Genomic DNA, 25,758 nt, shown 5'->3' on the forward strand with positions numbered 1-25,758 from the left:
AAATTGTGGGAGAGAGAAACCAGGAACAGAAAAATCAATCATTAAACTACAGCAACAGTAACAGCTAATATTTAAGTATGTATCTGTAGGTCAGACACCATGTTAAGTGTCTCACCTGTCTTAACTCATTTAAGAACTGGCCCAGGGGATGCCTGGGTGGCTCAATGGTTTTGCACCTGCCTTCGGCCCAGGGCATGATCCTGGAGTCCCAGGATCAAGTCCTGCATCGGGATTCCTGCATGGAGCCTGCTTCTCCCTCTGCCTGTGTCTCTGCCCCTCTCTCTCTCTCTCTCTCTCTCTCTCTCTCTCTGTTTTTCTCATGAATAAATAAATAATCTTTAAAAAAAAAAAAACTGGCCCAGGTGTATGTTGTAGGCATTGCTGTGACCCCATCTTGTAGATAAAGAAACTGGGAAACAAGGAGGTTAAGTTACTTGCCTAAAGCTCCACAGCTGGTAAGTATCAAGGCAAGGATTCAAGCCCAAGTGCTTAGCCCCTATGCTGGACACCATCGTGACGACAGACCTTGACTGTGGTGGCAGTTGTGGTCATGTAAAGACAGAGCATGCAGCAGTCACTGTGCACACAGTCTGTGTTCTGGGGCATGCAGAGGAAAGAAAAGGAATAAAGACTGCTTCTCAGAAAATTTTCTGAGATGGCAAAGGCCAGAGTCAAGAGGTAAGAAATGTGTGGTATGCTGGAACCACTGTCATCATGCACCTGGCAGCATGGCCTCCCTTCTGCAACTCATTGGATTCCTGGGCAGGGCCGCTGTTGGATTCAGTACCACTAACGTTTGAGGACATTATTCATAGTTCCCTTATTGAACACCAGATATATGCCAGGCACTGAACTAGCAGCTTGACATCTATTATCCTATTCACTTCTCATGGGAAAACTATTTTAATTTCTATTTTATAGATGAAAAAAATTGAGGCTCCAAGAGGTAATGGGACTTGCCCACAGCATGCAGCTATGAGAGCTCCAAGATTTGAACTCAGGGAAAGGCTGACCCCAAAGGCCATCAGTTCCCTGTCCACTCCACTGATGATAATACTTCAGGTTCTAGTCTTTGGTTCCTTCACCTTCCTTCTCTATTTCCCCAGAGAAGGATCCTCTCCCATCAAGGAAGGAAGGCTAAGCTGTCCCTCACTTAGGTTTGTCAGCAATACCCTTCCTAACCCTCCTCCTTCCCCATGCCCCCATTAAAAAGAAAGTAACCTATAAGTCCCTGGACCCATAGGTTGAGATGGTTTTCCTCAATCCATGACCTTGTCTGGATATTCCCTTTCATGAACTCCCAAGGTGCAAGGTCACTTGGGAATAGGCACAAGATACGGAATCAGGAAGCCTGGGTTAAGAGTCATGGCTCCTCAGCTTACGAATGTAAGATGACGAGCAAGCCTCAATTTCCTCTTAGGGATACTGGGAAAACCAAGTGCAATGATGCATGTGAAACACTTTGTGAACTGGAAAGCCCTATGTATCTATTCCACACCGCCAACCCATTCTCCCTCATCAGTCAGGATTGAGTCCAGAATAACTGTCCTCTGTGTTGCTCCCTCCACATTAGGGGAGATGAAACTGTGGACAGGGAAGTCTGGACATCCATCAGAGGTTGGCTGTGAGCAGAACCGCCTGCCTGCCGAAGTCTGGGTCACACAAGACGGCTTGAGTTTGTATGGGGCTTTGCAGCTTACAAAGTACATGAGCATCTGTCATCTGGTTGCTTCACAACCACCCTATGAGGCAGGCAGGTGGACAGCATTATCCCTGCTGGTCAAAAGAAAAAAGGTGGTCTTCAGAGAGGTTAATAAGTTGTCCAAAGTCACATAATTACTGAATAGAGAGCTGAGCTCATATACTAGGTCTTAGGTCTCCTGGCCCACGGCTGCCTCCAGCTTTTAGCAGCGGGCCTGGGGTCCACAGCACAGCTTCATCACAGCTTCATACTGCACTCAGCATGCACTGTAGGCTGGGTGACATAATGATGCATTATGTAAATCTATAATTTTCTATAAATTCTGTATAAAGGCATAATAATGTGTAAATTATATAAATTAAGCATATATTAATTCTTATTTTGCAGATTTTTGCTTTAATCTCAAATTGGGGACATTTATTCAAACACTTTGGAAGACCTTTGAAACCCCATCAGCCCCTAAACACAGCATCAATAGGGCCTAATAGTTAAAGATGCCTGGTCTCCCTTTCCATGTTCCAGCTCAATGTATTCTGATATGTTCAGTTCACCTCACATAAGCTCAGATGTAGGATTCCCCTCCACACAGTGGGCCAGAAAGCCAGAGGGTCCCTTTAGGTGGACAGGTGGCTAGGGGAGAATGCTGACATCCTCCACTTGTTCTTCAATTCGTAGCCCAACTACACCTTTCTGGAAGCCTCCCTCGACTCCACCAAGGTAGTCAAGACATCCCTTTTCAAGATGTCCCCACCGTGCCCAGGAATGAGCTCAATCATTCTATGGTGAATGTGAGTTGCTTGCATGACTTCTCTTCTAGACAGGGAACAACTGAGACCAGTGACTATAACTAGGCCATCTCCATCTCCCCCAGCATAGGACCCCGGATAAATGCTTCAGAGGTGAGTGAGCAAAACAATGAATGAATTTATGGAAGTTTCTTTACATCCCCCCGCTCTTAAGTGCTCCTCTACTCCTTCTCCTGTATGTCAGAGGAAAGAGGGAGGCGGGGGGGGGGGGGGGCGCTGGAGTCATGGCAATTAAATCCAGAGAAATAATACTTTTTTAAAAAGTACCTTTGATAGAAAGTTTTGTTTTCAAGGTCCCAGCTCTTAAAGGATCCAGAATAGATGGCCCATGGCACAAAGCATGACCAGAGAAGTGAGATGTGCTAATGTTCTCTCATATTCATGATCCTCTAAATTGTTTAAGGACAGTGAATTATCTTCTTTCCATTCCTTACCAGGTCGCTAATATTCAAGCTGCAGTGACCAAGTGTTTTCTATGCAGCAATTTCAATTTATCCACTTCCTTTGGTAACTACCTTTTTAAAAATATATATATACCTTAGGGCTTTCTCCTTGACCTACAAAACAGCACTGTGCACTCTGTGTTCTTTGGGGAGACGTTCTCCAGAGCCTTTATTTGGAAAAGCGAATATGTACCGGAGCCTGTTGTCCTCAGTGGGAGGTTTGATTCATCTCACCGGGGAACGGTTGGGGGCTATTCCAGCCTGGGCTTCCACTCCTTCCTTTAATGAAGTGGCACCTATTTGGATGATAAGGAGCCACTGAAAATTGGGAACATCTTACAAATGCAAAATACCCTTTTATATAGAAATGTATATCTTACTTTAGAATGTGTCCTATAATATTATTCTAATATAATAAGGATTCCTACAAGGGGTTTATAATAACTTGGGGAAATGTTTATGAAATAACATTAACTTTGAAAGCAGAATGTGAAATTATATATACAGTATGTCCTCAATTCTATACTTTTCAATGAAAAATGTACATAGAATAAAGAAAGGCAGTTTTCTCATTTAATCTTCACAACTCTGTGGTATTATTACGTGGAATTATTAAATAATTTGCCCAAAGCTGTACTGTTATATGTACTGCCCAAGGTCATAATGCATGTAAAGGGGTTGGATTGTGCATATATATTTTATCTACAACTGAATTTAGGAAAGGGGAGGGATACTTGAAGCTCTGCTCTTGGGAATTGCCTTACCCTAGTACCATAGAGTCTCATTTGGCCAGATGATTAGCTTTGACCAGTGACATTTGACTCAGGTGATTTAAAACTTCCAGGTAGAAACTTTAAGAGCTAATGTGCAATCTTCATACTCTCCTTTGCCTTCTGCCTAAAGATTGGGCACCTCTCCAAAGAAAGGCTGCCCTGTCTGCTGGATCCCGAAAGAATGACAGCATGAAGCAGAATTGACATGTAGCATGATCAGGAAATGGCACCAAGTTGTTTTAAGCCACTGAGATTTAGAGGGCGTTTGTTACCACAACATCCCACAATAAGACCTGACCTATTCTGACTGATTCGAAGAACTGAACATTGAGGCTAGCTGACAAATGACTCTTTGTAGTTTAAATAGGAAGTGATGTGGTACCATACAGGAAGTTGGGTCTTAGAACCAGACCTGAATTTAATACAAGCCAAATCGGCCAAACTTACTTCCAAATTTTAAAACAAGGATTATAATATATCATATAAAGAGTTATTATATTGAGGTACCTGGGTGACACAGTTAGGAGTCCAACTCTTGGTTTAGGCTCAAGTTGCCATCTCAGGTCGTGGGATAGAGCTCCACAAGGGGCTCTAGACTCAGTGTGGAGTTGGCTTGAGACTTTCTCGACCTCTCCCTGTGCCCCTACCCACCCCCTGTACACATGCGTGCTCTAAATAAATCTTTTAAAAAAAGATTTGTTGTATATTAAGACTGCATATAAAGCACTTGTCACTTAGAAAAAAATAGGAATTGAATATTATAAAAATTTTTCCCCATGATTTGTATAAAGATACCCCAGTGCTAATGTATATCCCATTCATTCTCAGTGGGGGCCCAGTCTTAGGAAAGCCTGTGGAGATAATTTCTCACCCTTATTACTGCTGCTGCTCCCCAGGAGCCCTGTCCCCAACATATACAAAAAGCCACAGGCTCCTCAAGGAAACAACTTACCTTGTTCCACTCCAGTAGACATACCAATGGGAAGATCAACTCTAGGCCAAAGATCCTTCCCCCACCCCCACCCCACCCCCACCCTCCTGGTCTTTTCTGGCTATGACCAAGGAGCCCAGCTTAGAGGCACCCAGGCTAGCCACCTGGGGCTGCTTGCAGCCAACTAGATTGGAAATACACAGGAGAGAAGTGAAGGCATGTCCTCCCAGCATTGCCCATTTTGACACTGAGATAGGACACTCAGTAACACTTAGCAGCAGCTAGCAGCACTCCTCGTTTCACAAATTACTTCATCATAGTCTCCTCCAAAACCCAAACCATTTCTCTGACGGGAATTCTCCCCAGAAAGACTTATTCCCTGTCATCATCAGCCCATTGTTTCTTCATGTTACCATCTCTTTAGAATGCTCCTACTTTCTGTACTAATCTGAGCTAGGTTGTATGAAAACAGAGTTTTCACACTACTCTTGGGTTCTTTTCTTCCATTCTGTTGAGCTACAAGGTCCTTTCACCCAATACTCTTCCCTTCGAGTCCTCCATATTCTGTGCAAAAAATATTTCCTTATGGACCTTATTTCTATAAAAGGTTTGGTTTCCCACACTAAGGAACTAGTATTTGTAATGTTCATAGATAGATATTGAAAATTATAAACCAGGTGATTTTTCCTTTTTCTTCTTTATCTGCCAGAAAGCTCAGAGCCAAACAGATCAATTATGGAAACTAAGTTGGGCCCACATATCTACATGTTTCATCCAAAACTTTTTATATATATTTCACTATTTTATTATACAAGTTTCTATATGCATCCTCAACTCTTACAGAACCCAGAAAGGAATGTAGATGATACATGGATAACTAACCAGGTGGAGAGAGATAATAGATATTAATAGATCAAAAGAAATTTCCAACTCACTAGTCATCTATTCAACCAGATTTCTTTACTGAGTGTCCATGATCTTCTGAGTAGTAAATTCTTTTCTTCAGTTTTTGTCCTCACTCTGGACTATGCTTTCCCCCTCAGGAAGTCACAATCAGAAGGAATATTGTTCTTTAAAGCAAAGAGGGCACACAGCCTATCACATGTTGTGGCAGTGGTCTAGGTTGGGCTGACCCAGGTTTCCTGTTTTCCAGCCTAATGATCTTTCCATAGCATTGCTTTGCTTTGCATGCAGTTTACCATATGGAAAGCCCACAGTTAAATCCAGAGTTCAAACTAATCACATTTTTTTTTTTTTTTTAGTTCTGTTCTCACCCTATCTCCATCCTTTACTGGGTCAGAGATTTTTCCTTCCCTTATCTTTTCCTTGAACATTTTTATGTTTAACAGTACTTTCTTTCCATTTTCAAACCTTCACTTTCAGCATTTTCTCTGTTAAAAAAACAAAACCACAATACTCATAAATGCCTATCTGGCCTGCTGCCATAGGTACTCAATAAATGTGCATGCTCTTCCTCTACGCACTTCAACATATATTTAAATGCTCCTCTCCCTTATTCTCTGCTCTATTCCTTTAGTTACACCTTTCTATATACATTGACCTGTGAACTCTGCCAAATGAACCAGCAGAGAGAGAATAGACTCATGTCAGTACTATTCTGGTGAGAAAAATAGAAATAAAAAAGGTGACAGTCTATTAAATTGGATATCAAAAAGCCCTTGCTGTTTCCAATGTCTTTTCATATCCTCAGCATATTTGATGTTTGTTTTGTATAGGGAAAATGATATCTGTCTGGTCTTCATTGCTTGATTTTTATTGAAGAAACTTCAATAAGGTCACAAGAGGGAAGTTGATGATTTGTAGTGGATATTTAAGGTAACTTTCTTCAATATCTGTTCCTCCCTCCCATCCTTTTTACATCTGGGGATACATTTGGGGATCCATTTGGGGATCCACGTGGCTCCAAGGAAACTAACTCTGCTCTCTGGTGCCAAAGGTAGGCACATGTCTTAAATCTAACCAAATCAGCACATTCCATCCCCTAGCTAATCAAATGCTCTCTTGCCTCCTCTGGAAATAGGAAGTTTAAAACTCCTCCAAATATTTTACTATGACAAAGCAGACCAAATAGATGATGAAGCCAAAATGTAGAAAAAACTGCAAAGAAATGAAGCCAGGGCCCTGATGACATCATGAACCTCTAGATTAGGCTTTACCTAAACTTATACTTTATGGCTACATGAATTAATAAATTTTCTTTATTATTTAAGCTCACGTGTTACTTCCAGATAAAAGCTTCCTAACTAATGCACTGATGTTATCTTAAAATTCATGTAAAGTATGCTTGTTTTTTGATATATAACAATAGCTGTGATTCACCTTTGCTACTTACTCCCTGTCCAATATGCTAAAGACACCAAGCAGATGGAGGGTATGGTGGTATGTGTCTATGTATGTATATTTTCTCAAATGATCAACACCAACAATCATCATTATCCCCATGATCACAGTCGATGAGGCCATCATATGTAAATCAAACTCAGATGACCAAAGTTTACAGCAACATTTTGAAATTTAGTGTCTCAGAAGCATTTCATTTCAGTCCCATAAAAGTTATGGTATGCTGATTAAACACTGACTGGAGGCTGAAAGAGTGCTTACTTGAAGTTTATAGGGATGGAAAGGATGTATTCTGTTGCCACCTAATTTTTTTTCAAAATATTGCTGCCCAAAGACAGCCAAATATATGTACTTCACATGTTTTAAGGGAAATAGATTTTCAGACTTTTTATTTTTGATAATGTATTTTCTGCCAATAATAAAAGATGAGGAAGAAAAAATGTTGAAAAAAGAAACCATACCCCTTTTCCAAAGAAAGCATGGCCTTCAGTTTCCTCACTTCTGTTTTAGAGGAGAAAGCAATAATTTATTCCCTCTTGTAAACATCTTTCATGTGCAAGCCTCCCAACTTTCCCTTTCATAGCCATGGTCCAAAGCAATGAACCTTTTGTCCCTACCTTCTTCCCTCACCTTGATTCTAAAAGACAAAGGACAAGAGCCCCCTTGTAAGAAAAAGAAGCAAAGAAGTAAAAAGCTGTCTCGGTAGGGGAAGAGGGTACATCCATAATTCCTGCCTATGGGCTGCTCCTTACACAGAAGGCAGGGATAAAGGAGGGATGAAGCTGATGGGACCAGAGGCCGTGAATGATAGACAGCAAGCTTTGCAGGTAAGAGACTGAAAGCCTCCTGGGAGTTTCCCGTACTAAGGAACAGGCATGCACAGGGGATTTTAAGTAGTTGGTTAACCTGTAAAGCTTTGAATTATCTTTAAATACAATATTGCTCCAGAACTAAACCCTGGGTTTCTTGGTTCTGTAAGCAATAAGTACATCCTTTGGTGAATTCTTTATTTCCAATATTTTATTATGAGCATTTTCAAATAAGTAGAAAAGCTGAATAAATTGTGACATGTACACCCCATGTATATCCACTATCTAGACTCTATGATCAGCAGTTTTCTATATTTGCTATACATTTTCTACCTTCCCTATCCATTTACCAATCCATCACATCCTTTGGTGCATTTCAACTTAAGTTGCAGACACCAGTATACTACCCTCTAAACACACTTCATCACACTGATAATTAACCAGAGTTCAAGGTTTATTGACAATATTTTTTTTCCTAATGAAATTTTATATAAAGAGAATTGTATGAATTTTGTATGAATTTTAATTTTATTTAATTTTATTCTGTAAATATTGACAAATGTACATGCCTGTAAAAAGAAAACCCGTGTCAAGACATAGAACATTGTCATGGTGATTTATTTCTAACATGAACTATCAGTAGTGCTATTTGTCTATTGCATTCATTTATCCAACAAATATTTTCTGAGCTCCTATATGATTCAGGTATTATGCCACATGTTAAAGACAGAGAGGAAAAGGAGATGTAGATCTCTATAGAAGCTGACGGTTTATCATTTCTAATAGCTGAGTAATATTCCATTGTATACATAAACCACATCTTCTTTATCCATTCATCTTTCGTTGGACACCGAGGCTCCTTCCACAGTTTGGCTATCGTGGCCATTGCTGCTATAAACATCGGGGTGCAGGTGTCCCGGCGTTTCATTGCATCTGTATCTTTGGGGTAAATCCCCAACAGTGCAATTGCTGGGTCGTAGGGCAGGTCTATTTTTAACTCTTTGAGGAACCTCCACACAGTTTTCCAGAGTGGCTGCACCAGTTTAAAGAGACATTTGAATTAATTAGTTAATGAATTTATCTAAATAGCCACAGTTGCTGTGAAAATTTATTCACATAGAGAAGGGGTCAGCCAACACACCTGAGCTGGGTCAAGAATGGCTTCACAGTGAACATTTTAAAAGATGAGAAGGAAGTCTCAGATATCCAGGGATGTGAGTACAAGCAGCCAGAAGTCCATGACCCTTTATGGCATCTGACATGGCTTAAATATAGGAGGAGGGAATGGGAATAAGGTTGGAACTGCTGCAAGAGCCAGGTCCAGGAGGGCCTTGAATGTACTGCTAAAGGGTTGAGCTATTATCCAGAAAGAGATGGGAAGTTGAAGAGGAGCCTGCTAGACACCTGAGCTAAGGTGACCTGGGTAAAGTTCACTCCATTTTCACATTGAAAGGGATGAAGAAAGGGACTACCTAACATGGAGGCTCTGGTGATAGACAAACATTTTAGTATTAGGTGTTAAATTATGGAAAATTCCAGTCAATAATCCAGACTGCTGGACCCCAATGGCCATGGAGGCTCCAGCTAACTGCCAGACAGAACAGAGCATCCACACACTGCCAAATCCAGGCAAGGAGCCCTGGAGAGAGGCTGGCCTCCAGCTCTTCCTCCACTCACAGCATGAGAGCCTCAGGGATTAAGGAGAACTGGAGAGGCCAGACTGGGAAAACCTGGATTCTGATATATTACATTCTAATGTGGCCAGTTACACTACAATCACTTTTGTCTATACTGAGAGATGTGAAGTGATCAACAAACACAAATGTGCATGTGCACACATGTACACACAATCAACGGCAGTCAAAGCTGAGTCTTCTTGTGTGCTAACATCCTTCTAAGAAGTATGAAAGGATCCAAGGTAAAGTGCCAAATTCTCTTTCAAAAGAATGGGAAATAACTGTGCTGCTATATGACAAGTAGTGAATTTACAATAGACCATTAAATGAACAACACTAAAATATATAACACTGCTGATTTAAAACAAAACAAAAAAAAATAGCTGGGGTCTCTCCATTTTAAACTCCAAATTAATTCAATTAGTGATAAAAGTTGAAGTACAAGTTGCATAGTAGATAATATCAACAAAAACAAGGGCAGAGAAGTGGATGAAGAAGAAAAGAAAGTGGCTTAATGAGGAGCAAACAGAAGAAATAATTTCAGAAGATATCATGTCTTAATTTCTTCCTGACTTGTTAAGAGAGCTAGAGTTTTAGGTCAGCTGAAATTCTCTTGTTTAAACTTCCAAGAAGAGTTACTATTGTGAACTGAGTGTCTGTGTTCCCTTTCCCCACACCCCACCACGGCCACAATTCATGTTTATATCTAACCTCCAAAGTAATAGTGTTTAGAGGTGGGGCCTCTGGACAGTGATAAGATTATGAGGCTGGGGCCTTATGAATGAGATTAGTGCCCTTATAAGAAGAGGCCAGAGAGTCAGATTCCTCTTTCTACTATATAAGAATATAAGAAGCCATCTGCAACTCAGAAGAGGGCCCTCACTGGAACCTGACCATGCTGGCATCCTGATCTTGGACTTGCAGCCTCCAGAACGGCATGAAATAAATTTTAGTTGTCAGTTTGTGTGACTGCTCAGTTTGTGTGACTTTGTTACAGCAGTCCAAGCTAAGACCATGACCAAAAAATAAAAGTGCTGAGTAGTATGACTTAATATCCTGCACAGTGGAAAGCTTTCCTATAGGAAGTTCTCGTCTCTTTTTTCCTCTTTGAATTTTGAGACTCACTGAGCCCTGACCGGAGTAACAACAACTCCCTAGATACTTGAAGAAATCTGAAAAGTTGCCTTATGTTTATACCTCATTAAGTCAGAGACCAATCTTCATTAAAAAAAAAAATCCTAATGCTAACCACACAACATTTTTTTAAGATAAGTTGAAGACTTTTAATTAGCTTAAGCATATTTATTGGCCCATGTACAGAACTCAGCCCCTCCCTCTGACCCTCTTGCCTCTGTACTGACTTTTTCCTTTGGCTGGTATCTCCAGGTACAGCCCACAGCATCTCCAGCTTACATTCTGAGGACAAAGAGCTTTTTGTCCCAAATCATTCAAAATAAAAAGGTCCCATAATTGAGTCCCATTGGACCAGCTTGGTTGGCTTGCTGATCCTTGAATGAAATATGTCAATTTCCCCAGGATTGTGTCATACTATGGCCCTATAGTTAGAGAATGAGGCTTAACACATGACTTGAATTTTGGGGAAGAGTTACCCCAGGACAATGGAACGATTATTTCTAATATGAAGGGAATAGACTGGAAGCCAACAAAAATAAGAGATGTCATTAGCCTCTTCTGAAGACTCAAAGCTCGAAACACTAGTAAAAGCAGAACCCACGAAACAAGCAGACAGCACATCTGCATCCCCATTGGTCAAAGTGGATAAGGAGAGTGTGGGTCCCTGGGCCTCTGCACTGAAAACACTGCTCTGCACCTGCTTCTCTCTACCATTTACCTCCCCACCTCACTATTTATACAAAATGACTGAAAACCCCCTTGCTGATCTCAGGAGGAGAACGGTACTCAGAAAGACAGAATAACCCAGTGTGCCCACAGAGTCTTTAGTCTCTCCCTAGAACTATTCTTCCATAAATTTACAAGCTAGTCATACCACCATGCATTCTTCTCATACCTTTAACAAGTATTCCAATCAGTCAAACGCCAGCCCTGGCAAGACCTCTGGCTATGAGTCCAGGAATCTCCATTCTTTCTAATAGCAATTCTGCAGGATATTAATAGGTGCTGTGCCTAAAAGGAATTCTGTGGGAGAAACCCATGTAGGAAACACCAGGTTAAACAATGCTAAAAACATTTATTTCATGCAAGACGCCTCACAGTCTTTAACATGTACATGTGTATTGTGAATCTACCAGAGGCGGCTTGGTAAGGAACATCTCCCACATTTCTTTAAGCAAGGAATTTTATTTCAGAAAATGTCTAGAGAAGCCATTGTTTCTACAGAACACATTTTAAGAAATGCTGACCTTGCCTAGCCCTTTTACTTTCTAGATGAAGAAATGAGTTCTCACAGAGTTTTAATGAAGTGCCCAACTTACAACTGATCGATGTTAGGGCTAGGGCCACAGGATCCATCTCTCAATTACAAGTGCCAAGCCTTGTCCTTCACACTGCAACCTCACCAGTGGCACCCCCGGCTTCCAGGATTATTCATTCACAGTGAGAAAGACAAGGGTCTGCCCTGTGGCTGGAGGCAAGGATGGACCCTCCAAGTGAACTTCATATGGTAGGGGTGGTAGGCTGAGCATCTCTGCTTTCTCACTAACACCTCAGAACTGAGGCAGCAGTAATATCAGCTAGGAAACAAGAAAACAGCTTAGTGCTTAGTACATAGCAAGTTCTCAAAGTTATTGTTACTGAGCACCAGGACCATGGACATTAAATATGATCTTAGGTTGGGGTCCACAGAGGTAAGCACCCAAAAACATTCAAATGCTGGTAGTTTGAGAAGTGGTTCCAGAAAGAAGATGGGTAGAGATGTAGAGAATAAGACAGGGAGGGGGAATGAAGCCAGTACAGGGTGTGTTCACATAAAGGTTACCAGAGTGGTCCACTGGGGCTGAATTGAGCAGGGTCATCTGTGGAAGCAGGATACAACACACCTCAAAGACGTTCTACCCACCAGGCAAGACACTGGGATATCTACTGCTAACACATAGCAAATTTCAGCTGGGCCATCAGCCAGGGGTATGAAAAGTTTGGGAATAGCTTTTAATATCAACCTTGACAGAGAGAAATAATAATAATTTGGAAAGAATACTTATTGCAAAATTGAATTCTACAACGTAAAACTTTGATAATTTTATTAATTAGTCATACAGCCAGGCAGACTCTATGACAAGCCTGGATTCTGGAATGTGTTTAAAGGATTTTAATTGTAGTGCTTTCTGAGTTCCAGTACCCATTAAAAACTTAGCTGTAAGGAGATACCATTTATAAGTCATGCCCTGCCTCAACCACTAAGTATTGTTAAAAGGACTGTGAAAGAAAATTTAATTTTTTGAGGCCTTGGTTTGAAATAGTTACTAATTATAGAAAGGGTTCCTTAGCTTATATTATAAGTAAAAGCTTACAATTTTCAGGAAATGAAATTCTATGGTTTTTATCCAGCAAGTATCACATATCTGTGGCACGGCCATCCTAAATCCAGTTTGAAAAACAGAGAATTTTTGTGGGGGAAGGACCTCTTTTGAAGCCCTTTCATATGGGGGTTGACTGTAAATGCTTGATGGCTGATGGTGGCTATGTGGGTGTCTCCATAGGGCTACTTGTAACATGGAAACTTGCTCTCTCTGCAGTGAGAGCTCTGAGAGAACAGGAGAGACTTAGCAGTTAAAGTCAGTGTTTTGGTAAACTAACCTCAGAAGTGATATCCCATCACTCCCGCAGGATTGTATTAATTAGAAGTGAGTTACTAGGTCCAGTTCATACTTAAGAAGTGATTGGAGAAGGGGGAAAAAAAAAAAAGACATGAGGTCATGGAAGGCTATCTACCACAGTCTGTCCTCAGGCCTCTAGTCATTCGTGACTCCTCACATGCAAAATGCACACTTTGTTCTCCTCCATGGAAGATTTGGGTTTTTCTCAGTCATGATATTTTTGCAAATGCTCACTAATTCAATTGGGTGTTTGACAAGAAAATCATAACTTGAATCTTAAGCCAGCTCCATATGGGCAGGCCTGGGTTATGGAGGTTTTGGGACCAAATTCATGGACCCCCTTGGGAAACTGGTAGAAGACATATTCCATCAGTGTAATATGTGGGAGTGAGACCAGGTCCTGGAATTTAACTGGCAGATGGGGACGTGGTCAGATGGGGTTGGTGGAGGAGTTATCCGAATTCCCCACCCCCCGAGCAGGGCCATGAAGGGCACTTTCAGAACCAGGCCTTCTGGGTCAGTGGATAGAAGAGCTGGATGAAGGACTTGAAGACATTCATGGTTTGTGCCTGTGCCTCAACAAGAATTGAGTTATAATGTCCATTTTCCAGGTTGAGAGAGAGAGATTATATACTTTAGGAGTAAACAGCTTAAATTTGGGAGTCAAACCATCTGAATGGTATCCCATCATTGACCCTACAGTGTGATCTTGAGCAAGAAGCTTAACCTCATAGGGGTATTGTGAGGGCTAAATGAATAATAGCTGCAAAGGGCTCAACACAATGCCTGGCAAGGATAAGGGATAAACCATACTAGTTATTATCATCTTCACAAATTCTCTTTGAGACTTTAGGTAGGGCCCCAACTTCACTCTTCATTCATATGCTGCAATCATTTCTTAGGGAAGCTGCCAGATGACAGTGCCGGTTCTGTAGCTGAGGGACTCAAACTTCTAGCACCCTGGAGGACCAGCCATGCCTGGAAGACCACCAGAAAAACTCCTGTTTGTCCCAGGTGGTCTGTACATCTGCTGCGAGGCAGCTGGAGCCAAAATTCTGATTGGGGTATAATAATCATGCAGTTACTGTCATGGGAAATGAGAAAGAGGCAGGTTCTGTGACTAATCCAAACCACACTCCACAGAGATCTCCCATATGCAGCCAGTCCCCAAATAGAGGGCCTAGGCCTGAATTTTCTCTAATCCAGCACTAAGCAGAACATTTGATGCACAAAAGGTACAAAGATCATTGACTGGGGATAAGTCCCATCTTCTTTCTTACTACCTCAGTCCTCACATAATAACAACTGCCATTTATTGAATACCATGCACTGTGCAAATGCTTTCAAAGCCCATTACACTCTGTCAATTCCCCAGCTGGTCCTTCATTATATGGATGTGGAAAATATGTGGCAGTCACATATTGTCACTTTATCCCACCAGGTATCTTGCAGAAACTACTGGAAAACCCACCCTAGGCTTTGAGCTCCACACCTACCTCCCCCTTGTATCATTAGAAAAAAAAAAGGAGCTCAAATGGGTTGATGAGAGCCAATTATGTGCATCTCTTTCCAACTCCCCATTAGTGATTTGAAATTAACCACTGCAGGAATATTTACACCTTGGAAATTGGTAAACACTACAAATCGGGATTTCTTCTTTTTTCCTGGAGAGCTAGTTTTTAAACATTTACCAGCACACAACTGTTCAGAGCGATGAGATATAAAATCTTACCATCCTGAGACAATGTTCTCATCAATGTACAAACATTTTATGTTGCTATGAAAACTAGGTACATGTCAGATGGAGTCATATGCTACCTTTGGGAGACCAAACCTTTCAATTGCCTTGCTTTAAGTATTACAGCTGTCATCCTAGAATTTTTCATTTACCAATATAACCCTTAATCCACCTATAAAATATGATTCACATAATGAATCCAGGTATTTCACCCAGTGCTAAAATCCAAAAGCAATTAGCCTTTTTGTTTATTTCATGTGGGAGTTAGACTAAAAGCTAAATGAACATACAAAAAAAGAACCAGGCATTGGTCCAAATGTCTGAATGATGTACTAATTAAATTGTATGACAACACTGCTATCTTTATACATACACTTTATTACAGGTTGGGGAATCAGCCAGGCCTTCCAAGTCAGCCTCCAGGAGAGCACTTCTTTAAAACTAGAGGAGCGGTACCTGTTAAGCTTTGTGAAGCAGATTTAGCTAAACATTCAGAAAGAACAGATAAGACTTTGAGTGAGATTTGAAAAAGCTCAGTTAATTTTTCTCCTCTCTATGTTACAATATGATCTTAATCAGGAGTAAGAGTTAAAAAGTCTGCTGATTCATGTAGTCACTAAATAGATATGATGAAGCTTGGGATCAATGCTGGGAATAATATAAAATTAACAAGACCTGATCCAGGTTCCATAAAAGTCCGCAGATAGCACCAGTCCGGCAGAGAAGTGTATGTTTATGAGAATGAAGCCCCTTCAGCTGCATGCAGAAGAATGAAACTAGACCATTATCTTACACTATACACAAAGATAAACTCAAAATGGATGAAAGATCTAAATGTGAGACAAGAATCCATCAAAACCCTAGAGGAGAACACAGGCAACACCCTTTTTGAACTTGGCCACAGTGACTTCGTGTAAGATACATCTATGAAGGCAAGGGAAACAAAAGCAAAAATGAACTCTTGGGACTTCATCAAGATAAAAAGCTTCTGCACAACAAAACAGTCAACAAAACTAAAAGACAACCTACGGAATGGGAGAAGATATTTGCAAATGACATCTCAGATAAAGGGCTAGTATCCAAGATCTATAAAGAACTTATCAAACTCAACACCCAAGAAACAAACAATCCAATCATTAAATGGGCAAGAGACATGAACAGAAATTTCTCCGAAGAAGACATACACATGGCCAACAAGGACGTGAGAAAATGCTCTGCATCACTTGCCATCAGGGAAATACAAATCAAAACCACAATGAGATACCACCTGCAACAGTGAGAACGGGGAAAATTAACAAAACAGGAAACAACAAATGTTGGAGAGGATGTGGAGAAAGGGGAACCCTCTTGCACTGTTGGTGGGAATGTGAAATGGTGCAGCCACTCTGGAAAACTGTGTGGAGGTTCCTCAAAGAGTTAAAAATAGAGCTACCCTATGACCCAGCAATTGCACTGCTGGGGATTTACCCCAAAGATACAGATGCAGTGAAAAACCGAGACACCTGCACCCCAATGTTTATAGCAGCAATGTCCACAATAGCCACACTGTGGAAGGAGCCTCAGTGTCCACGAAAGATGAATGGATAAAGAAGATGTGGTCTATGTATACAATGGAACATTACTCAGCCATTAGAAATGACGAATACCCACCATTTGCTTTGACATGGATGGAACTGGAGGGTATTATGCTGAGTGAAGTAAGTCAATCGGAGGACAAACATTATATGGTTTCACTCATACGGGGTATATAAAAAATAGTGAAAGGGATCATAGGGGAAAGGAGAGACAATGAGTGGGAAAAATCAGAGAGAGTGAGAGAACATGAGAGTCTCTTAACTCTGGGAAATGAACAAGGGGTAGTGGAAGGGGAGGTGGGCAGGGGGATGGGGTGACTAGGTGATGGACACTGAGGGGGGCACTTGATGGCATGAGCATTGGGTGTTACACTTTATGTTGGTAAATCAAACTCCAATAAAAAATTATACAAAAAAAAAGAGAGAGAGAGAGAGAGAGAATGAAGTCCCTTAATGTGACCTAGGACTCACAGGTTTCTTGTGGGTCCTGGGAGGGATTGTAAAAGCTGCCTGGGAGGAGGGGGGCAGTTTACTGAAAGGCTCCCCACAAGAAAGTGGATTTGAGTGTATTTCTCTGTCAATTCTTTCATCCTACTTCACAGGCTCCCATGAAAACTTAATGAAATATGTATTGTTGAAGTAGTAGTTTGTTTCCAAAATTCATGCTGGTTTTTACAAGGAAAACCTAGAAAGAGTAGGAACAGCAACAATAGCTAATAATGGAGGCTTTCAGGGGCCAGAAATTGATCCAAGAGCTGCACAACATTTAACTTAATTACATTTTATCTTCACAATAACACTAGGATGAGTACAGACAGCTGAGCAAAGCAAAGTTTAGTGAGTGATAGAGGTGGCCTTCGAATCCAGAGGTCTAATGCTCCCCATTATCACTGTCTCTCAAGAATTAACCCAGCTAAGTACAGGGTGCCATCACAGATCTCGTCCTACTTATCATTAGCTCATCTCTCTACATTTCTATTCTTTAAATTCATTGTCTGGTACAGCAATAAATTATGACATGAGCCTTGGGGTCCATCTTGAGTCCTCCTCTTGGAGGCTGTGGCATGGAGACAAATTGCCTCTTCAGTCTCAGCTGCCACTACTGCCCATCCCCATGGAGGACTCACGTATCCCCTAGATCTGTCTCCAAGCTCATCTGTTGCCTCTGACAGATAACATTTCTCTCACCCACTGGTGTTCTTCAACTCTGCCATTTCCTCACAACACTCACTTGGTGGCTTCTCCAGGCAACATAATTCTGTTGCCCCAATTCCATCCAAACAGGGACACAGGCTCCTCCACTACTCTCATAAGAAGTAACCCTGGGACTCACTAAGACAAATCTGCCTCAGGGATCCTGACTAGTTCTTACACATCAAGTACTAGAACAGGCATCCATAGAAATCTCCAGCCCCTCCTCACCTGAGTCCAGTGCCCTGCTCTCCCTACCCTTAAGAGAGACAAAGATTCCCCTTTTCTAATCCAAGCCCATGAGGAGCTTCTATGGAGGAACAATTATTCCCTTAAGGGGAAACTCCACACGTGGTCCAGACACAAGGGGCAGCATGTTTCATAGAGTGTGAGCCAATCAAAGCTTAAATTGCATGAGGTATGGGACCCAAAAGAACAGTTTAAAATGTATCTACATTTAGAGAGAAGTAAAAAGCATTTCTTTAAAGATTCAAGACCACGTTCCTATGCATATTTTATCCAATTAGAATTAATAATTAGGGCACCTAATATCTCAGACTAAAGCAACTATAATCAGATTTTTGGAGAATTCATAGTTTCTCTCTACAACAATGGGTACTGCAGATCAATTCACTGAAAGCAAATTTGAAAATCTGTGTTGGAAGAATTGGCAGGACCTAAGAGGTTGTTGGGAGCTATGACCCAGTGTCTTCAGACTGTCATATGTCCTTAGCTTTCCATCCCTGTGCCCTGTGTTCCACCACCCCCACCCACCTCACTCCCAGCCTGTCCTGAAGTCTCCACTCCCTCAGGATCAGCAGCCCATGCTGGGCTGGGCACCAACACACCCTTGCTAACTTCCTCCTGTAGAATAGACCCTCCTTCTGCTCCAACTCCTTCCAGCTGGGACATCAGAAATGGAGGGAACATTTTTTAAAACACTGTTAGGAAGACAAAATGAAAACCTGTAAGCTAACACTTCATAGAATCTTTCCAGTTATTAAAACCATCTCAAAAAATAATAAATAAATAAAATAAAACCATCTCAAATTAGTGTAAACATCATAGTAAAAACTTCTTATAAATCAGTACATTTGTCATTTGGTAAATTTAACAAATTGGTCATTTGAAGAAATCTGTAAAACAATCTATAAATATTAAAATGTTGTCAATAGTAAAAAGACTTATAAATTAGAATAATATCTAAAATAAATAGTATAACCTAAGAAAATTTTATATGAAATGTATAGTGGCTCTTGGATGGCTTAGGCCATTGAATGTCCAACTTTTGATTTCTGCTCAGGTCACGATCTTGGTGTCATGAGATAGAGCCCTGCTCTGGGCTCTGCACTCAGCAAGAAGTTTGCTTGAGAGTCTCTCTCCCTCTCTCTCAGCCCCTCCCCCCTCCACCAGGCTTGCACTCTCTCTCAAATAACAAATAAGTAAATCTCAAAAAAATAAATGCATAAATTTTAATTATATTCAGAAAAAGTATATTTCCATTTATTCAACAATATTACTGGGTACCTTTTATGAATCAGGCCTTATTCTAGGAAGTTGGGAAACATCAGTGAACATTCCTGCCTTTATAGGATAATAAACATAATAAATGCTATGGTGTGCGAAGAAAATAAGTGCAATGGGAAAACAAAGAAAATGTATAGGGGTAAGAGAACCAAATACAGAAGGGGAAAAGGGAGTTGGACAGGTAATTCAGGAAAACTATATTAATACATTCAGGAAAATATTAATAAACTATTCAACAAAATTCACATTCATTAAATATATTTTAGAAAAATAATTCTATGAATGTGACTTTCTTTAGATATAGGGTCTTTGCAGGTATAATCAAGTTAAGATGAGATCATTAGAGTGGGCCCTAATCCAGTGTGACTGATGTCTTTGTAAGAAGAGACACACAGACCCCCACCAGAGAATAATGTGTGACAATAGAAGTAGAGATACTGACACAGCAGCAAGTCAAGGAACTCTAAGGATCACCAGCAAATCACTAGAAGCTAGGAAGAGGCAAGGAAGAGTTGTTCCTTGCAAGTTTCAGAAGGAGCATGGCTTTACTGACATCTTAATCTTGGACTTCTAACCTCCAGAACTGTCAGATTCCTGTTGTTTTGAGTCACCTAATTATTTGTGATACTTTGTTACAGCAAACCTGGGAAACTAAAACAGGATCTAAGATACACACACACACACACACACACACACACACACACACACAATACACACACACAACACACAGAGTTAAGAATTATACAGATACCAGAATCATCCATGATTTTCAGACTGAAGCTGGCAACTACCATACCTCCCACCTGCCTTTGCTTCCTTTCTTAAACCCTAAAAATGTCTCCTTTCCCAATCATATCTCTCCCTCTGAGATCTCTAGCTTTTCCTCCTCCTTAAGCCTAAAGGAAGATACACATTCTTTCTGGACTTCTACTCCCAAGGAGCCCGCTATTTTCTTCTTCACATAAAAGGTGGACAAACTGAAGCTTATGGCTTCTCTTCGTGCCTCAAGTTTTGTCTTTACCTTGGTTCACACAATCTGGCTCCCCTTCTTTATTCTTGTCCTTCCTCAGCTATGAGGAGAGAGGCAGCCTTCCTCTGTAGATGAGTAGACTTAGAGCCTTGAGGTATTCAGCCCCATGCCTTACCTGGACTCCCAGATTCTCTGGAATGAAGGCCAAGACTCAGATAGCTAGCTAGGAATTGCCTCGGCCTCCAGGCCACTCTGTTCTCCACTGGTGTCTGGGATCTTAGGAAGTCAACTTCCCACATCTGTAATTATGGTGGTCACGGCCACCGTCACACTTCTTATCTTTTGCTGAGAGGGAAGAATAAAAAGGAGAATAAACATTTACTGAATATGCAGTACCTGGTTTCATGTATATTTTCCCGGTTAACTCTCATGTACACAGGGTGAAAATTAGTACCATTATGCCATTGATCTCGTCTTCCAACCTAGAACACAAAGAAGAGAACCAAGATTCCAATCCAGCTCTGTCCACTCCAAAGCCCACTCTCTCCCTACCATTCTAAGCTGCCTGCCTGGGGCTGAGCCAAACAGTTAAATCAGGGAAAAACATAAAACGAGTCAGGCTCAATTCTGTTGTTCCAGGATGTTGTCTTTAAGACAAATATATTTTGATGTCATGTAAATACAAGCACCATCTGTCGTGTGCGTGCTCTCTGTCTGATCCACTTATTCTATCTGATACAAAAATAACCACCATCAGCTATTCGACAGACAAAACAACCAGAGCAGCAGTTTTCCACCGGTTGTTGAGAACACAGGCATAGCTTTAGCTTTTCCACAATAATCCCCAACTCTGAATTTGCAACACCCCAGGGTATTTCCAGTCACCATAAGGGATTTTGAAAAATTCTTTAAAAATCTCAAAACTAAATAAGTGTCAATGTACTTTAAGAAATAAAGAGGCTCTGCACCATACTTTTCAGAAGGCAAGAGAGGGCTGTTTGGTGAAGGCCAGTGGCAGTGAGAGCTGCCATAATGAGCATGAGGAGGACAGTGGGTCTGTTTTCTGTTTCTTCATGTAGGTGGCCCTCCCCCCGCCCCCGCAAGAAACAGATTAGTATGTCATTCTTGTTTTTTTTTTATTCTTGTTTGTAAATAGGCACAAAGACTTTGATGTTGATGTGAGAATATATAAGAAAATATATTATATATATTTTATATATATATTATATATAATATAAATATTTATTTTAAAAATTATTTTTAAATTTTAAAATTTAAATAATTTTAAAATTATTTATTTATTTAAAAATAATATATATATATATATATATATATTATATAATAACCTCAAAAAGGCTACAAAGATTTCTGGGTGAAAGGTAGAAGAACATGAAGCGACTTTTGTATACAGAAATGAAAGCTAAAAAGCAAGGCTGTTATATGCAGGAGTGATAAATAAGCAACATTTATGCCCCTCTGTTTTCCCTTACCTGTGGCAGACATCGCTCAATAATCACAGAACTTTAGCACTGAGTTAGAACTGAGCCTCAGAATCCTTCTCAACACAACTCTCTAGGAAGTACATGAAATCTACTGGCTATATCCATAAAATGGAGCAAGCTACTCATGAGCATATTGATATACACTGTTATAACATGAAGGGCAAACAGGACAATAGAGCAAGTACCCAGACCCTATCTCTGTCCCCCTCCTTTGCCTTGCCTTTCATCCTCTAATTTTCTTGGTCATTCCTAGACAAACCTATCCTTTTCAAATTGTTATAAATTTTTGTTCATTTTTATCATTGGGCATCCACATACTCTTTCTCTCATAGGTAGGTAACAACTAAAGTGACATAGGAAATGGGCTCAGCCTGGGAGTCTAAGGACCTCACTTTGAATTCGCCACATTCCAGCTCTCTGACCCTGGTGAGTCCATTGCCTCATCTATAAAAAGAAGATGTTCGCAGCAATTTCTTCATATGATTATTATTAATATCAAATAAAACATCATAAAAGACCTCACACATACCCAGAATGAATAGACATTCAGTAAGTGCTAATTTAATCTGAGTAAATGATAGATGTAGGTATTTCAACAAAGTCTCCACCAGAATTTTTAAAAGTACCCTAACCCACCATGTTATTGATATTGAACAGTTTCTCCTGAAATCTAGAGTCACCCAGGGCCTCCCTATCCTTTGGGATTTAGGCAAAATTAATATGAGCTTTACTTTGCATAGCCATAGCCTTTGGAAACCCAAAGCCCTTCCCACAGGTTCCATGGATTCCAGAGGCTTGGGCTCAGTCTAAGGACCTCTCTTCCCTCCTGGTCTCCTATGACCTCACACATAGACTGTTCAAAATCCCTTCAGCCAAGCAACAAGCCTAGCTAGCTCCTTTCTCATCTGCCAAAAAAAACCTGTGTGTGTGGGTGTGTGTGTGTGTATGTGTTCATTCCAAAAAAAGCTTCTGGGAACAGAAGAGACTGTCTCTTCCAGTTTGTCACTGATACCGGCTGCATTCTCCAGGAATATAGTTATCCATTTCCAGGAATATAGTTATCCATTTCCAGCCTCTGTGTGCTAAGCGCCATCCCCTACACATCCTAGAGTACAGGACATAAAGCAATCTCCCACCAAAAGTCTTTCCTGTGTCATCCACATCTAATCTGTAATACATGCTCACACCTTTTAAGCCATGACAGCCTGTGGGAATATAGACTGACCCCAATGTGGCAGTTCAGCCATTCTGAACTTTTTAGATTTCTTTTAGATTTCTCTTACGTAAACTGATAAAGTTGAATCCACCATTTCCCCACCTCCACCTACTTGCAACCTGCACAGAGCCTGAGCATCGTTGAAAGCCACTTTCTCTCAAGATGAAAGGGTTGGGTTTCCACCCATCCACCCCATGACTTCCTAAATGTTATTGGTTCCACATACTCCCCTTGACCTATGCCACTCCCCACAAGGAAATGAAGACTTTCCCTCTCCTTGAAATTAGACAAGCCGGGATCCCTGGGTGGCGCAGCGGTTTAGCGCCTGCCTTTGGCCCAGGGTGGGATCCTGGAGACCCGGGATCGAATCCCACGTCGGGCTCCTGGTGCATGGAGCCTGCTTCTCCCTCTGTCTCTGTCTCTGCCTCTCTCTCTCTGTGTGTGTGCCTATCATAAATAACTAAGATATTTTAAAAAAAAAGAAATTAGACAAGCCATTATGACCATCTCAGCAATAGAATACTCAGCAGAAGTGACACCACATGACTTTTAAGACAAGTCATAGAAGGCAATGTGATGTCTTTATGGCTCTTATAACCAGAATTCTCAATCTTGGAATCCAGCTACCATGTTGTAAAGAAGCTCAGGCTACTTAGAGAGGCCATGTGTAGGTGTTGTGGCCAACCAACCCAGCTGAAATCCTAGTCAACAGCCAGCATCAGCAGCCAGACATGAGTGAGGAAGTCTTCAGTTGGTCTCAGCCCATCTCTTCAAGTTGCCCCAACTGATGCCAAGTAGAGAAAAGAGCTATTCCTGCCAAACCCCATCCCAGTTTGATTCATAAGCAAAATAAATGTTGTCCATGGTTTAAGCCACTGAATTTTAGAGTGGTTTATTTTGCAACATTAGATAACCAGACAAAGTATGCCTATCAATTATATAAATATTGATATTCCATACTTCAATACCAATTGGTTAGGCACCGACCAGTCCTGGGAGTTAGGAGTCAGCATTCCAATACCAGAACATGTCCCAGCCCTGGAAATACAAGGGCTAGAACCTCACTTGATCATTCTCCAACCTATGCTAGATGGGATAAACCCTTAAAAGTCAGATATGAGTGGTTCCAGTGTCTTTCCTAAGACTTTCATGAAGTTCCATACAACCTTCTTTTTCATAGTCTTTCTGGCTTTATGCTTCTGTTTTTGCAGAATTAGTTCCATCAGTGGGTCATTTCTCTGATAAAACTAATAAAAGTTAACCTCTTTCTCTGATGTTTACAAAAATTAGTTCCATAAGTCTTGGTCTGTGAATCAGACGTTACTGGGTATTTGGGCAAACTAAGGTGATTTATACACCAGAAATAGAAATTAAATTTCAGACAGCCAGGGCTGAAACCTAGAAATAGGTTTCTTTCAGGCACCCATCCTGGCCACCTCAGGCATACAGAGACCTGAATCTCTCCAGATTCAGATTTCTATCTCTCCACTCTCACCTTTAACATGTTTTACTCCTCACTGCCTTCTTCCTCAATTTCCACTTTTAACATGTTTTATTCCTCACTGCCTTCTTCCTCATTTCCATGTCCAAACATGGTACTTTTCTTTCTACTGGGTAGGTCAGTAGCTCTCAAATTTGACCACAGATTAGAATCAAATAGACAGCTTATAAAACACAGATTTCTGGGCCTTATCTCAGAATTGCTGATTTAGTAGGTTTGGGAGAGGACCTAAGAAGTTTTATTTATAACAAGTTCTCAAGTGATACTGATGCTGCTAGTCTGAGGACCACACCTTGAGAAGTACTGGTACACTTCCCTCTAGCCCTCTCAGGTCTAGCTCAGGTCTACCTTTGCTTATTAGCTGATCATAAAAGAGCATACACCAAGTTAGCTGCCTTCCAGAGGATATTTGAAAGTATCCAGAAATCACTTCTGTTGTAGAAGTCAGTTTATGGTCTTAATTACAGTAATTTTCCCCTCCAATTTGTTTGAGAAGCAATATAAATTAGTCACACTGGCTTAGAGCTGGCTCTACCAGTCACTAGTTGTGTAACCTTGGCCATGCTATTTAATGTCTCTGAGCCTGATCTCCTCGTGTGTAAAACTACAGAAGATAATGCTTACTGCTTAGAGCTGTACAGGTACTAACAGAGTTAATGCACATAAATGTGTATAAATAATACTTCCTACATGTTAGTTTCACAAACCTTGACCAAGCCCAGTATTTCAGGTACCCTGCTGGGCACTGGAATGAGAGATGAAGCTACATAATAGGAGAAGAGAAGGACAGTAAACAAACACAGGTTGCCAAGTTTATGCTACAGATGAGCTCTTGAAGCCCTCTCATAATTCAAGACTAATTCCTCTTAGAAATAAAAGTTAAATGGGAAATGCATTCTCGGGGCACATAAATCTACAAACATTGTAGAATAATGTGTTCTAATGCAGCTTTTTATTTTCTTAGCATTAGCTCTAATATTTTGCAGAGGGCTTATTCTTACATTAATAGTGTATCGTGGCAGTTGTGAGACTTCCTCATAGTATTTTATCACTTCTAACTTCTATCCCAAGTTATTGATCTTTCTAGTGTGTTTTTCATCACTTGTACAAATATCACCTAATGAATGCTTAGATGACTTTGCTAAATTATAACAGCTGAGTGTTAAAATAACAGGACAATAGTCAAAAAATTACTCACAGAAGTTCAGGTGCTTGAAAACAACAGAAGGGCCACAGATTGCAGA

The 25,758-nt window shown here is 40.7% G+C and overlaps 1 long non-coding RNA gene across 2 annotated transcripts; it reads right to left on the minus strand.

Moving 5' to 3' along the window:
* Positions 1–2,938: 2,938 nt before the first annotated feature.
* LOC144293834 (uncharacterized) lies at positions 2,939–23,498 on the minus strand. 2 transcript variants are annotated; one of them, XR_013361151.1, is made up of 3 exons: positions 21,786–23,308; positions 20,471–20,640; positions 2,939–3,247 (listed from the first exon to the last, which is right to left on the minus strand). It is a non-coding gene; the product is annotated as an uncharacterized LOC144293834 (long non-coding RNA). The 2 variants fall into 2 exon arrangements; XR_013361152.1 differs by lacking the exon at positions 21,786–23,308 and adding an exon at positions 23,343–23,498 and having other exon boundaries at positions 2,941–3,247.
* Positions 23,499–25,758: the final 2,260 nt, after the last annotated feature.

The sequence above is a fragment of the Canis aureus genome, chromosome 22 (genome assembly GCF_053574225.1).
Source record: "Canis aureus isolate CA01 chromosome 22, VMU_Caureus_v.1.0, whole genome shotgun sequence".
In the NCBI taxonomy this organism is placed as follows: domain Eukaryota; kingdom Metazoa; phylum Chordata; class Mammalia; order Carnivora; family Canidae; genus Canis; species Canis aureus.